Raw genomic sequence first — 13,258 nt, 5'->3', positions numbered from 1 at the left:
GGCTGGGCATCAGTTGGCAGGTGGCAAGCAATGCCATCGTGCATCACTTGCTTTGCATCTTATTATTACTACTACTACTATTTTACTTTATTTTCTTTCATTTATTAAACTGTTCTATGTCAACCCAGGAATTTTCTCACTTTTACTCTTCAATTCTCTCCCCCATCCCACTGGGGCAATGGGATTGAGCAAGCAGCTGTGTGGGGCTTAGTTGCTGGCTAGGGTTAAACCACAACAGCCCTTTTTTGGTGCTTAATGTAGAGAACAAAAAGTTTGCGATAATAATGGATTAACCAGAGTGCATTAAGGAATTTATACCTGTTAACAGTTGCATGCCACAGTTTACTTTCACTTGGAGGGGCATCCAGTACACCTGGAATCAACTGCTCCAGAGGTGGAAACATAGCCCCACCATTTGCCTTGGACTGATCCAGACTGCTCTGGAACAGGATGAAGCTCCAGAACATCTGCAATACATTGATAAAATCATTGTGTGGGGCAATATAGCAGAAGAAGCTTTTGAGAAAGGGAAGAAAATGGTCCAAATCCTTCTGAAGGCCAATTTTGCCATGAAACAAAGTAAGGTCAAGGCACCTGCACAGGAGATCCAGATTTAGGAATAAAATGACAAGATAGATATTGTCGGATCTCAATGGATGTGATCAACAAAATAACAGCTATGTCTCCACCAACGAGCAAAAAGGAAACACAAGCTTTCTTAGGCATTGTGGGTTTTTGGAGAATGCATATTCCAAATTATAGTCTGATCGAAAGCCCTCTCTATCAAGTGACCCAGAAGAAAAAATTATTTCAAATGAGACCCTGAGCAAAGACAAGCCTTTGAACAAATTAAACGGGAGATAGCTCATGCAGTAGCCTTTGGGCCAGTCCAAGCAAAGCGCAGTGGTGATGGAACCAGAACGGGCTTCAGCATTCAACAGTCCACCACCACACACCTCTCCTGCCCTGAAAGACTGTTATGGAGCCCAAAGTCATGGACTGAATTAACTCAACGGACATTTTAGAGGGGTGGCCCATAGACTAAAGGAATGAAATCTCTGTGTGTATATGAAAAGACAGGAAAATTGGTGGGGATTAATTGGAATGTATTGGAAAGTGTAGGACCTGAGCATGACATAGGTGGTATAGAAAGACGGGTGGATACTGTCTTGGTTTCAGCTGGGATAGAGTTAATTTTCTTCCTAGTAGCTGGCATAGTGCTGTGTTTTGGATTTAGTAGGAGAAGAATGCTGATAACACACTGATGTTCTAGTTGTTGCTAAGTAGTGCCTACACTAGTCAAGGACTTTTCAGCTTCTCATGTCCTGCCAGTGAGAAGCTGGGAGGGGACACAGCCAGGACAGCTGAACCAAACTGGCCAAAGGGATATTCCATACCATATGACATCATGCTCGGTACATAAGCTGGGGGGAGTTGGCCAGGGGGCAATGATGGCTGCTCGGGGAATGGCTGGGCATTGGTCAGTGGGTGGTGAGCAATGGCATCGTGCATCACTTGTGTTGTTTATTATTATTATTACTGTTGTTGTTGTTGTTGTTATTATTATTATTATTATTTCTACTACTATTATTTTACTTTAGTTCAATTATTAAACTGTTCTTATGTCAACCCAGGAGTTTTCTCACTCTTACTCTTCCAGTGCTCTCCCCTATCCCACCAGGGCAGGGGAGTGAGCAAGTGGCTGTGTGGTGCTTAGTTACATGGTTAAAGGATGACAATCATTCAGGATGAAAAGGATTTCAGGAGGTCTCTAGTCCAGCCTCCTGCTTGAAGCAGGATCTGCTGTGAGAGCAGACTAGGGTGTTCAGTCAGATCTTGGAAACCTTAAACAACAGAGATACCACAGCTTTACTAAGCAACCTCTTTCAATGCTTCATAGTGCTTGTGGTGAAAAAGTTTTTCGTTGTAAGTCAGACTGCTTCCATTTCAATTTATGACCACTGTCTTTCATTCTCCTGCCTTGCACCTCAGTAAATAACCTGGCTCTGTCTTCTCAGTAACTTTGTCATAGGTACTGGCAGGATGCTGTTATGTACCACAAAGATGTCTCTTCTCCAGGCTGACCAAGTCCAGCTCCCCCAACCCTTACTCAAAGGTTAAGTTCTCTAGCTCCAACCAGCTTAGCGGCCCTATGCTAAGCTCACTATAGTTTAGCAATTTCTTTCTTGTACTGGAAGCCAAAACTGGACACAATATTCCAGATGTGGTCTGCATCTGAGACTGACAACAGTTTGAGTAGATTTTCTTGGCCTGAGAACAATTATTTCCACAAAAAATCTCAGCATTACATAGCTTGCAATTCCAACCTGCTAGCACAGCAGGACATTTAATAAACATCTGCTGTTATTTTAATCTATTTCAAACTTAATTCAAATCCATGTGAGCATGTAGTTTTCTGTAATCATAGATCTAAAAATTCAGCAGTCAGGCTCCTCACAGTACATTTCTCTAAGGACAATGCAACTTTTGTTTTAAGAAAGCACTGTGGAGAAAAAAAAAGACATTGTTTAGGGAAGCGCAACATTTATCTCTAACCAGTAACAAATTATGTATGTTCTGGAGAGACAGGAGCTGAAAGTTATAGAACATTAGGTATTTTATGCTTTTTTTATAAATGGAACCTTACACCTGTAATCAGCGTCACTTATAATGAGGAACCCTGTAGAAATGAAGAAAGGTAACATGATTATTTTGAACTGATTATAGCATTGACATTCCCTCTATTCTTAAGAATAATACTTGACAGAAAGCTAGAAATGTGAAAGAAATACCTAGTGCGTACCTGCAGTATTACAAATCACCTCAGGATGTCAATTTAAACATTTTAGTACCTTGCTATTCCAAGATGTTAAAGCCTTACTGCTAAGTATTCACTGCCTTTTTATTTTGGTTTAACTCCTTATTTTGCAAGAAGAAATTACAGAAATTTTATATAATAGAAGAATCTGAAAATAAAGAAAGTAGAAAAGAGCAACCTGAATTTTAAAAAATATATACATCTGAGTTAGAAAATGCTCACTTTCTGTATTTACAGGGGACACTGGTGTTGCAAATAACATCGATTTGCCTAATTGAGAAAAGTGATAGGATAGGATAGGATAGGATAGGATAGGACAGGACAGGACAGAACAGAACAGAACAGAATAGAATAGAATAACTTGGCTGATGGTAAGATGTTACCTTAAGAAAAAAGTTGCCTTGAGCTGACCTAGCTGGCCTTTTGAAAATAGTCGTACAAAGTATAATGAGGATTAAAACTATCTGTTGGTGATTAACATAAATAAATTATTTTTTTACTAATTCACATGTGCTCAAGCATTTTCCTCCTTTTAACAGTTGAGTCAAAGGACAGTCTCATACTTTGAGACTGGCCAATTTTCCCCTTGAAACTTTCTAACAGAAAGGTGTCATAAGATTATGTGAACAAAGCATTGAGAAACAGTCATGTATATATAGATCATGAGGTTATAGATTTGTTGATTTTTTTAAAATTTTTTTTAAAGCTGAATCAGTTCCCTGTTCTGATTTAGAGTATCATAATTTGTGCTGGCACAAATGACAGGCTGAGTATCAAAGAGAAGGGAGGTCAGTATTGGCACCAGAACATCTTCTTTGACACTCCTTCTAGCAGATGGGATGTAGTTTCCTAACGGTGTTTATGACAGTTAAAGATCATCTGCCTTGAACCAAATAGGCTGAATTGTCAAGAGTTTAGGGTGTTTTGATGAGCCTGCAGGGCTGAACTGGGAACCCTGGCTAACTGCTGACGCGAAAAGGGAGATAGACAAGAGTCCTAAGTGTTGGCTGCAGCCACTGAGCACCCCAACTTGCTGTTTCTCCTGAGCTGGGCTAATGGTTCTTGTTAATATCATTGTTTCCATGGAAACTAAAAGTGAAAGAAAATAAATTTTGATATTCCCTGAAAGAACCCTCTCCCCCATCTTCTTCCTTCAGTTCACATACCTTCAGATGTCTTTCTGCACACTAACTGATCCTTTAATTTTTATTCTTTAAAGCACAATGGGTTTTTTTTAGGAACACATCTGTATTTTCCACCCATGTCTAGCATTTGAATATACCTAAATGTTTATAAACATTGCTTATGAGAGATCAATGGCCTAAGATCACTCAGCTCATTTCGTACATAGCAACAAACAGCCCTCAGGCTAGGGACTTTCAAGATATATTAACTTACTTTTCAGCTGAACCTCCCAGCACAATACTCATAATGTGATTAATGTCCTAAATTGTTATTTCAATATATAGCTGTTGACACAAAACTTCTGGAAATGAACTATAAGTTCAAAAATTTGAAAACAATTGATTTAGTGTTACAGTTATATTGTCTTTGTTCTATTGTTTACTATGCATTAGAAAAGCAGCCTTTAAGGATATTTTACCCTGCTGAATATCAGGAGTTCTCTCTCATTAACAGTAAGAAATAGATTGACTCTTGAAAGATAGAGGATGCTTTGGCTAGGATATGCCTTTTTGTTGCCAGAATAAAAAGATGGAAAGTAATATAAGTTGAAAGGATTAAAGTAATTTTGTTATTACAACTATAAATAAAAGGAGATTGGATATTAGATCTTTTTTTCTAATGAGCTTGCTGACTTTTCTGATGGTCTAAAATAACATCACTTGTAATCGGGTCATACACCTTCAGTCTGTGAAGCATTAAGGTTTGAGTACCTTACAATGATCAGTCATAAAAGTACCCCATGAATAGCTCTGTGGAAGTCCTTTCTTCAAAATGGTGTTATAGGACATGACAATCAGATCGTTGGAGTTGGTGTTTTGCATCCCGCAGGGATTCTGTGCTCTTCCCTCTTTGGATGGCTACATGTCAGAGAAGCTTGTGGAATTAAAAAAAAAAAAAAAAAAAAAAAGTAAAAAAAGTTAGGGCTCTAAAGATTCCTCGTCCCATATGATGCATACATGTTAAGTCTGCTACTATACTCTGCTCTGAAGGAAAATGAGTTCTCCGGCTAGGATAGTAATGCTCTCATTCTACTCTATGAAGTAATGATGTGACTTAGGCCAGATGTGGATTATTCAAAGTCTGCTCTATTCCTGCAAAAGTATTCTGCAAGGATGCACACTGTTGCATATCAATGTCTATCTCCTGCTGTCTCATCCTCATTACTGCACCACAATATATGGAGGCTCTGAAACAGTTCTCTTCCATTCACAGTGTTCTTTATGAGGAAATGGCAAAAGGACAAGCAAGCAAAAGGAGAGAGCAGTGAGGGCCTACATCTGCAAGAGCCATGCTTACACCCACTGCCTTCACTCTTCATAACAGAAGAAATCTGCTTGTTTGTTCAGGAATGGTTTTCCATCAGTCATGGCTGATAACAGTACTAGGAGGTCAAAATCTCTGGTCTAAACCTGCTACTCCATATCACAAAGTGGGAGAATGTTCTTGGATGGGGGAATATAACGAATGAGATGATTTAAGGTTATAAATCAGAGAGAGAAAGGAATGAAAGAAGAGACATTTATTCATGAGGGAGGGAGAGTAGAAATTGAGGAGAACTAAAAGAGCCAAACACATAAACCAAGGTTTTTAGCATCTTACATATGCATTTTACCATCAGATATGCATTTCTTGACTACTTGTCCAACGCAATAGTCAAGACACTGAGGCGATGGACTGTGTGAAGGAAAACCACCTTGATGCCTTCACTCCGGGTGAACACACTCTTCTAAGAACTCTGAAGAGTACAGCAGAACATAGTGGTATGGTTAGGGTTAAGGTCAGTCACTGCTGTCAAATTTGTCTGGGTGTATCACTGACTGCCCATGATGTTGTGGCTAGTGCAGCAAGGCACACTCAGATTCCAGCCAGTATGATTCAGAACTCTGCTGAAGACCCTGCCTGGACTGTTGTTGTATAGACAAGGCTACCTGACTCCATGGAGTAGAAAACAGGTAGCAGCAGTCAAGGTGTAGACATGTGCATAACTGTTGTTGAAGATGATAGCCTCAGACTCCAACAGAGGACTCCAAATAAAAAAAAAAAAAAAAAAAAAAAAAAAGAATAGAAATCGTGTAAGTGTCCCATTAAGATCCAACCCAAATGTCGGTAGGTCATCTCAGACAAGACTGAAAGGCTTCAGACATGTCTAGGTAAGAGACAGCTGAATATAATTTTTCAAGATAGTGACTTCAGATGGTTCACCAAATCTCACTGAAATTGTGTACCTTTTGGTTCAAAAAGTAATACCTTTGAGGAATGGAGCCTAAATTACCTACTGGATCTAGACCTCAGTCAGCACCATGGGGACATTAATCACTAATAAGTCTTTAAGACCACTACCAGATGGTCAGAAAGTACAAACACTTTTGACACAAATGCAGGAAAAAAGATATGTATGCCTGTCATTGAAAGTTGTATCACTTATTTATAGGGAATAGTTTTCAGTTGCTCAATAAAGCAAATTTACTTCAGGTTTACTAAATTTATTTCATTTTGAAAACAGGGCAGCTGAAAAAATGTTAAAAAAATTTTAGTGCAAAAAAGTACAAACAGAATTACATAGAAATCCATTTTTATTGGCTGCGTACTTACGAAAAGAACAAAAATTTTTGAAAGAGGATGTTCTGGGCTTTATTACCATGGGTTGTACACTCAGTCTTTTAATATGATGCATTTATTGACTATTAGAAATGCAATTGAACAGATAAATACCATTAGTCCAGCTTTTAATGACATTCATTGTACTTAAGATTGCAGAGGATGTGTTTGTAGAGCAGATCTAGGTTATATTCATTTGACTATCAGTTACACACAGAATAGGTTACGTATCAGGTATTTACAGAAGCATTAAATTAGAATATTTTCTTCTCTCTCCTCTTGGAAGGATAGCAAAAATTTTTGCTATTAATATATTTAATGTGAGCAAATAAATAATTTGAATGCTGCTTTACTAATGTAAATCTGTGAGACCTCATGAGGAACAACAAGGAAAATAAATTTTTGAATCAAGTAGTGTATCACTGATTTATTTGATAGAAGCATCCTGCAAGCAGAAGATGAGCTCTGGATGCTGTTACCATGGATCAAAGAAATGACAAAGCAAGAGCTTTTCAGATAAGGGAAGGGTAGGAAGAAGGCACCAGAGAATGGGAGTGGCAATAGAACTGATCTGCAGTTCTGAATGTAAGAGATAAAGGGTTTTTTTCCTCAGTTTTTCCTGATTGTACTTTGCTTTCTTAAAATGCAAAGTTTGAAGTCTTTTTACCTTTTTTTCCTTTTTTGTCTCTTTTTTTTTTAGCTTCCTTAAGCTTGTATGTCACAATGAAACTTCTGAAGTATCTTTCTTTACCCCCTTTTTTCCTCTTCCCCCATTCTAAAATAAGTATTCATTGGGTACATTGAGGTCAGAAATTTTTGATCTTCAGTATTACATGAATACTGCATTGTTACTGTCATCTGGATCACACTTCCAGAGAAGAAAGAAGAAGGAAAAAACTCAAAAGTTTTTTCATTCATGAACCTATGCAAAATAAAGAGCATACAGATGTGACAGCTCTGTGGGGGTGCAGAGTTCCTTGTCTGAAACTACCATCTACCAGCCAAAATAGAACAGGGAAGCATAATTCCTGCAGCCAATTCCAGAGAGGAAGCTAAAGGATTGGAATCAGTAAATAAGGTCATCCATGACACTTGGAAGTAATTAAATCATTGGAGATTAAAATAATCTAAACTAAAACTGTCTAAGGTTTTGAAAATAGATCCTAAAGTAAACCTGATGGAGGAAAAATGTTTTTTAAATAAATGATACTTTGAAAGAATAATCTAATCGTGTTAATGCCCTGAGGGCTGTTTCTGAGTCAACTATAAAGGAAATCAACACACTGCACAAGAAAACAGAAATTCTAATGAACTATAAGTGACAGAACCAGGAAGGACTTTTCACGCTGCACATTCTGATCCTCTGCATTTTCAGGAGTACTCATTACTATTTAATGTAAGCTAGTTTCAAATAGAAGGAGTCTTGATTATCCCAAATTCCTTCATAATCTGTTAGTCTTCTTGACTACTTTCCCTGTTAATAACACTTTTCCTCCCCTGCCCCCCCCGCTTTTTTTTTCCCCCCCTGTACATCTCGGACTTTTCCTTTTTTAGCTTTTGGCCATTGCTCTTTCTCCTGTCATTTTCTAAGGCTGTGAATAATTCCTTTCTTTGATTTGTACTGTTATGCTGTAGGATCTTACATTTCAGGCATTGATTGTATCTTAATATTGATTGAACCTTGCTGAAGTGCATCACGTTTGGCTTCAGTCTCTTTATATTCAGAACACTTATATCCCTTTTTCAAACCTTTAATTTTATTTCCCACTATAGTTCTCATATCTTTCAAACTCTGAATAGAAGCACTCCATATATGAATACAAACTTTAAGCATTAAATCTATATAATATATCATTATTACTTTAATGAAATGTAGCATTGGCATTTACTTGATATCAGCATCACAGTGAGCGCTTGTATCCGTTTCCTGTATTATTCCTGGATATTTCAGACTTATCAGTTCTATTCTGAAGTTTTTGGCTGTGTTGTTTCTTTCTTTCCCTCCTACCACATAGTGATCTAGAGAGAGATTAGCAACCTGAGGTATGCAGAAAGTATCTGGCTGGTTCGCATCAGGGCTTACAGTGATTACTGCTCTAAGAAGAAACAGGTCCCACATCCTGGCTCTAGGACCCACTAAATATGTGTACAAATCCTGCTACAAGTCAGCTAAACTTTGAAAGGGGCAGGCTGATATTCAACCTCATGCTTCTGTGAGAAGCAGCTCTCATCTACTGCTGAGTGCCCATTAAAGCTGACATTTTCATGGAAGCAATATACTGTATGAAAGAAGCTACTCCCATCTTCTGTTAAGGTTCAATTAAGAAACAGTAGTGACATTTTGCCATTTTAGCAAAATACTTAATTTTATTTGTTTTTCCCAGAAAAAAAACAGGGGTTTGCAATGGAAAAAAGTTCCATTTGAAAGGAAGGGGGGAAAAAAGTCAGCTGTTCTTCAGAGAATAGACTTGTTATTACTCAGTGCATAAGGTTTCTGAATTCAGTCATCAGCACAGTTACAAATTTTATAACAGGGGAAAGAAAGAGAAAATATCAGAGGAGGATAATCCTTTCCATATTTATTCACTTGTTTCAGTTCTTCAACTCTGTACTGTGTTACTTGTTATGGCACCTCATTCAGATAATTCATTCCAGCATTCATATATGATCCTTCTTATGTTTTGTTTCCCAATAAAATACAAATAGGTGAAAGCAGTGCAGTTCAGCAAATCTTTTGAGATTAAGCAAGGAAAGTATGCAGCAATCAACACATGAAAGAAAACATCTAATTTAAAATGCACAATACCAAGGCTTTGCTGGAAGAGATGTAAAGTATTACTAACAGAAATGAAAAGGCATTTGAAATTCAAGCTGATACTAGTGTTTTCTGTATTAGTATATGCTTGAAAACAGCCTCAGATTTGTGGAAATTAGTAGTGGGAGTTAACATCTTTTGTAGTTATCTGCATCACCTGAATCTGCGGATTATATAGTTAAAACTTCAATTTCTATTTTTCTTTGCTAATATTATTAGCATTTGAAGATCAGGGAAAAAGAAATATATGTATGCATTTATATTCCAAAGCTGAAAGAATGTGTATCTACTAGGTAGTTCCCTCCAACTTAAAACCTGTGGTTTTGGGGGGCTATTCACAAAAGGGAATCCTAGCAATATGGATTTGGCTGCATCAAGTTTGGTTATTTGTGCCCTGTAAAAGATGTGCTCCAACACCATCCTAGTAGGCTTTGCACCCTCTACCATCTGTGATTATCCAGCGTAGCCTTTACTTAAATTCAGATATTATGAACTGGGGGGAAAAAAGTGTGTGTGTGTGTATGTGTGTATATATGATTTAATATTACAGGAAAACCAAAGGAGACTCCTGCTGATGTGCTGTGTGGTGTGAAGTGACTAGTCTTCTCAGAAGGGGTTAGCCACTCTGTACTGCTCAAATTATTAGCGATAGGGAGGGACTACTCCCTGGGATAGATGCTTGTAGCAAAATAGATGTAGCCAAATAATAACCCTATCATCATATGTAATAATTCTCTTGAACACGATCCTGCTCTTAGAGCCTGGAAATGATTCTTTTTCAACAGAGAGAATGTCTTGAAATAATAATAATCTTGAAATAATTATCCTATTTCTCAGTTTTTGGTTTATGAGATTGTAACTTGCAACATGAAACTAAAGTATTTTGTGTCTAAGCAGTTTGTGAAACAGATTTTTTTTCAAATATTAAATTATATTTATGCCTTTCATTAAATCCTTATTATCAAGATTTACAAAATATTGTTTCTATATAGGAAGATACTTGCCCATGTTTTTTAAATGACTTTGCTAATAATTGCGGGTTGGTTTTGTGTTCTGCATACCAGTAGTGAGGTTTTTTTTTTTTTTTTATTTGATTGAAGTCTAAAAGAAAAGGCAATTAAAAATATTGATGGAGATGACAAAAGTTATTAAGAGTTGGTTTTAGCTCTAATGAGATAATCATGAGTCATTTTGATGATGCTATGACAATTTTGTTCACATTGCTCATGATAAACTGCTGTATCTCTTAGAGGGAAGTTTATCATATGAATAGGTTTATTTAAATATAATACTACACTACAGTACAATACCATTGCCCTAATATACTTAATGGCCCTTCCTTCAACACATACATGCATTTACAACCACTTTTTCTTGATTTTAAACTCTTTTTTTAAAATGTATTAAGACATAAATTAGATATATTGCATAGCTTTGACATAAGGTATCTGTTGGATTGTTTTCAGCAGTAGCAGAACAGGACAAAAAGGGTCTAGTTTTCTGTTGTCTTGCTTACTTTCATATTTTTTTTCCCCACTAAAAAAAGGCACCTGGTCACTTGAAAAATAAAGTAATGTTTTAACTCAAAGCTGAATTTGATTAACTTTTCCTTAAACAAACAAACAAAAAAAATACATATCCTGAAGCAATTTTTATTCAGATTCCCTGATTCTTCTACTTCACTTTTAGTGGGACTCTCTAATTAAGCAAAATCTTTTAAGTTCCAAGGGCATCTATGGATGCTCATTTTATATCAGAAGATCTTAGCAGTCCTGGCAGAATATTCCAGAACAGAAAATTAATTATCTAAATTACAACTTCCTTGATGCTTTATAAGATTGTTCTTAAAAAATTTTTTCCTTTTTTTTTGTTGGGGAGAGAGTGGTATTGTTTCTACTGGGGAGCAAGGGAAAAAGGGAGAGAGACAGAGGGGAGGGAGGGAGGAAGGAAGGAAAGAAGGAAACTTCTGGTAAAATTATTGAGTAAGTATTTATTAGTTACCAAAACCTGCCTGTTTAAAAAAAAAAAACAAAACAAACAAACAAAAAAGAGTTGTAAGATATGGGGGTTATCTGTAGGAACAATAAATAACAGTTTCTTGGAACAAGTCAGTGCTAGTACTAAGTCAGAAAGACAGAAAGAAACCAACCAACATGAAATTCAAGTTTTTAAAAATTATTTCTTTATTTGTGTCTTAAAGCAGTACTTTAGTTAGTTTACCGGGTCTTCAGGTCACACCATTTACATTATTTGATAGCTGTGAATATATTTCAGTCCAGCTAGAAGAATGTGGTTTGCTGAAGGCACTTTTAATCCTAAGAAGTAGGGGAGGGGGCAGATAGTTAATGTTTCAGATTCATGTCCTGTTTAAGTCTTTCTACATGCCCATGATGTTTACACCAGTGTGACTCCACCATCTGCAGTGTAAGCAATGGAAAGAATTTGTGCCTTTTATAAGAGTTCCGCTAACTGCATCATCAAATTAACGCTATGATTAGTAATTTTCTTTCCATGAGGCAGACCAAACTTCCCTGTGTAGAGAAAACTGAGGAGCGGGTAGCAGCTGGCAGGCTAATAGCAACGAAAGTAGCCTGAAAAACTGATTAGGTGATGGAGCAAAATAGAGCTCTCCTTGGATTTAGAATAAATCTTGCAAAGGTAAGGCTGAAATAAAAATAAAACAGTAACTAAGACTGCTAAGGTTATTTAATTTACACACTTATTACCTTTTCACATAGAAGTGGTCAGGACATGCACATTGGAAAATATCTGAGAACAACAAGTGCATATTAGCACTTATGAATACTTTTCTTGAATTAGTCATCAGTGATTTGGTGTCTGAGGCTATGGTTTGGAATACAGAAACACTGGATTCAAGACCCTGCTCTCCCTTACTAATACTGATTTTTTTGGAAGAGTTTGAAAGAGCACCTCAAATGTAAAAATAGTTACAAAGAAATAGAATAGTATTTTTCTAGTCATTTCTACAGCTCAGAAGCAGAACTTATCTGCATGGAACAGGAAAGTAGGAACATTATTTGACTATCATATCAACTTCCATATTTCCCAAGGTGGTGGAAAATATCAGATAGGTGTAGAGAAAGACACTCTTTTCTCATGATCACTCTGTGACAGCAGGACTTCCAGCTTTTCTCACTCTGTTTTACAAGGTGTAATCTTTTTTTTCAATAAGTTATTTCTACATGTTATGGAGTGTGCAACTGAATTTTGCTCAGAATTCTGATTTTTTTGATATTTTCTTCAATTAGTGTCAAAGCCAACTATTAGAGTTTACATAGTGTTGAGTCTCCTTGGCATCTTTGAGTCTAAATCTAGCACTGTGAGTCACAATACTTGTTTATCGCCTGTGTCCCAGAGGGACTTAAATTAGCTCTGAATAAATTTGGGAATTTCAGCTGATCACCAGTGATCATTACTAAGAAATAGTTTTTTTCCCTTAAACCAGTCAATCTTTAATCATTAGTTGGATTACAGAATGAAAGTTCACAGAGACAGAAACAACCCAAATCATGTTTTAAAATTCATGGAGGATTTGGAAGCCTCCATTGTTTCCAGTGTCTGTCTCCCTTTTCTCCTGCTTTTCTCCTTAAACACAGTCTACATGCTTCTTTTGAAGCTCATTCCAGGGAAGTTCAATGTTAAAAGTTAATGTCCATTGGCTGAGGCTTCCCACTGTCACAGCAAAGACAACTCTCTAAAACACATTGCCTATTCAATTCTAAAGTTTCTGGCTAGAGAGTTATGCTCTGTTTTCCTTTCTTTTTGCCCAAAACAGGACTTTAATTGATTCTTTTCCCATTAAATATAATTTTGAAATTTTG

The sequence above is a fragment of the Pelecanus crispus genome, chromosome 2, assembly GCF_030463565.1.
Source record: "Pelecanus crispus isolate bPelCri1 chromosome 2, bPelCri1.pri, whole genome shotgun sequence".
NCBI classification, from domain to species: domain Eukaryota; kingdom Metazoa; phylum Chordata; class Aves; order Pelecaniformes; family Pelecanidae; genus Pelecanus; species Pelecanus crispus.
Note: the sequence above shows the minus strand (reverse complement) of the source record.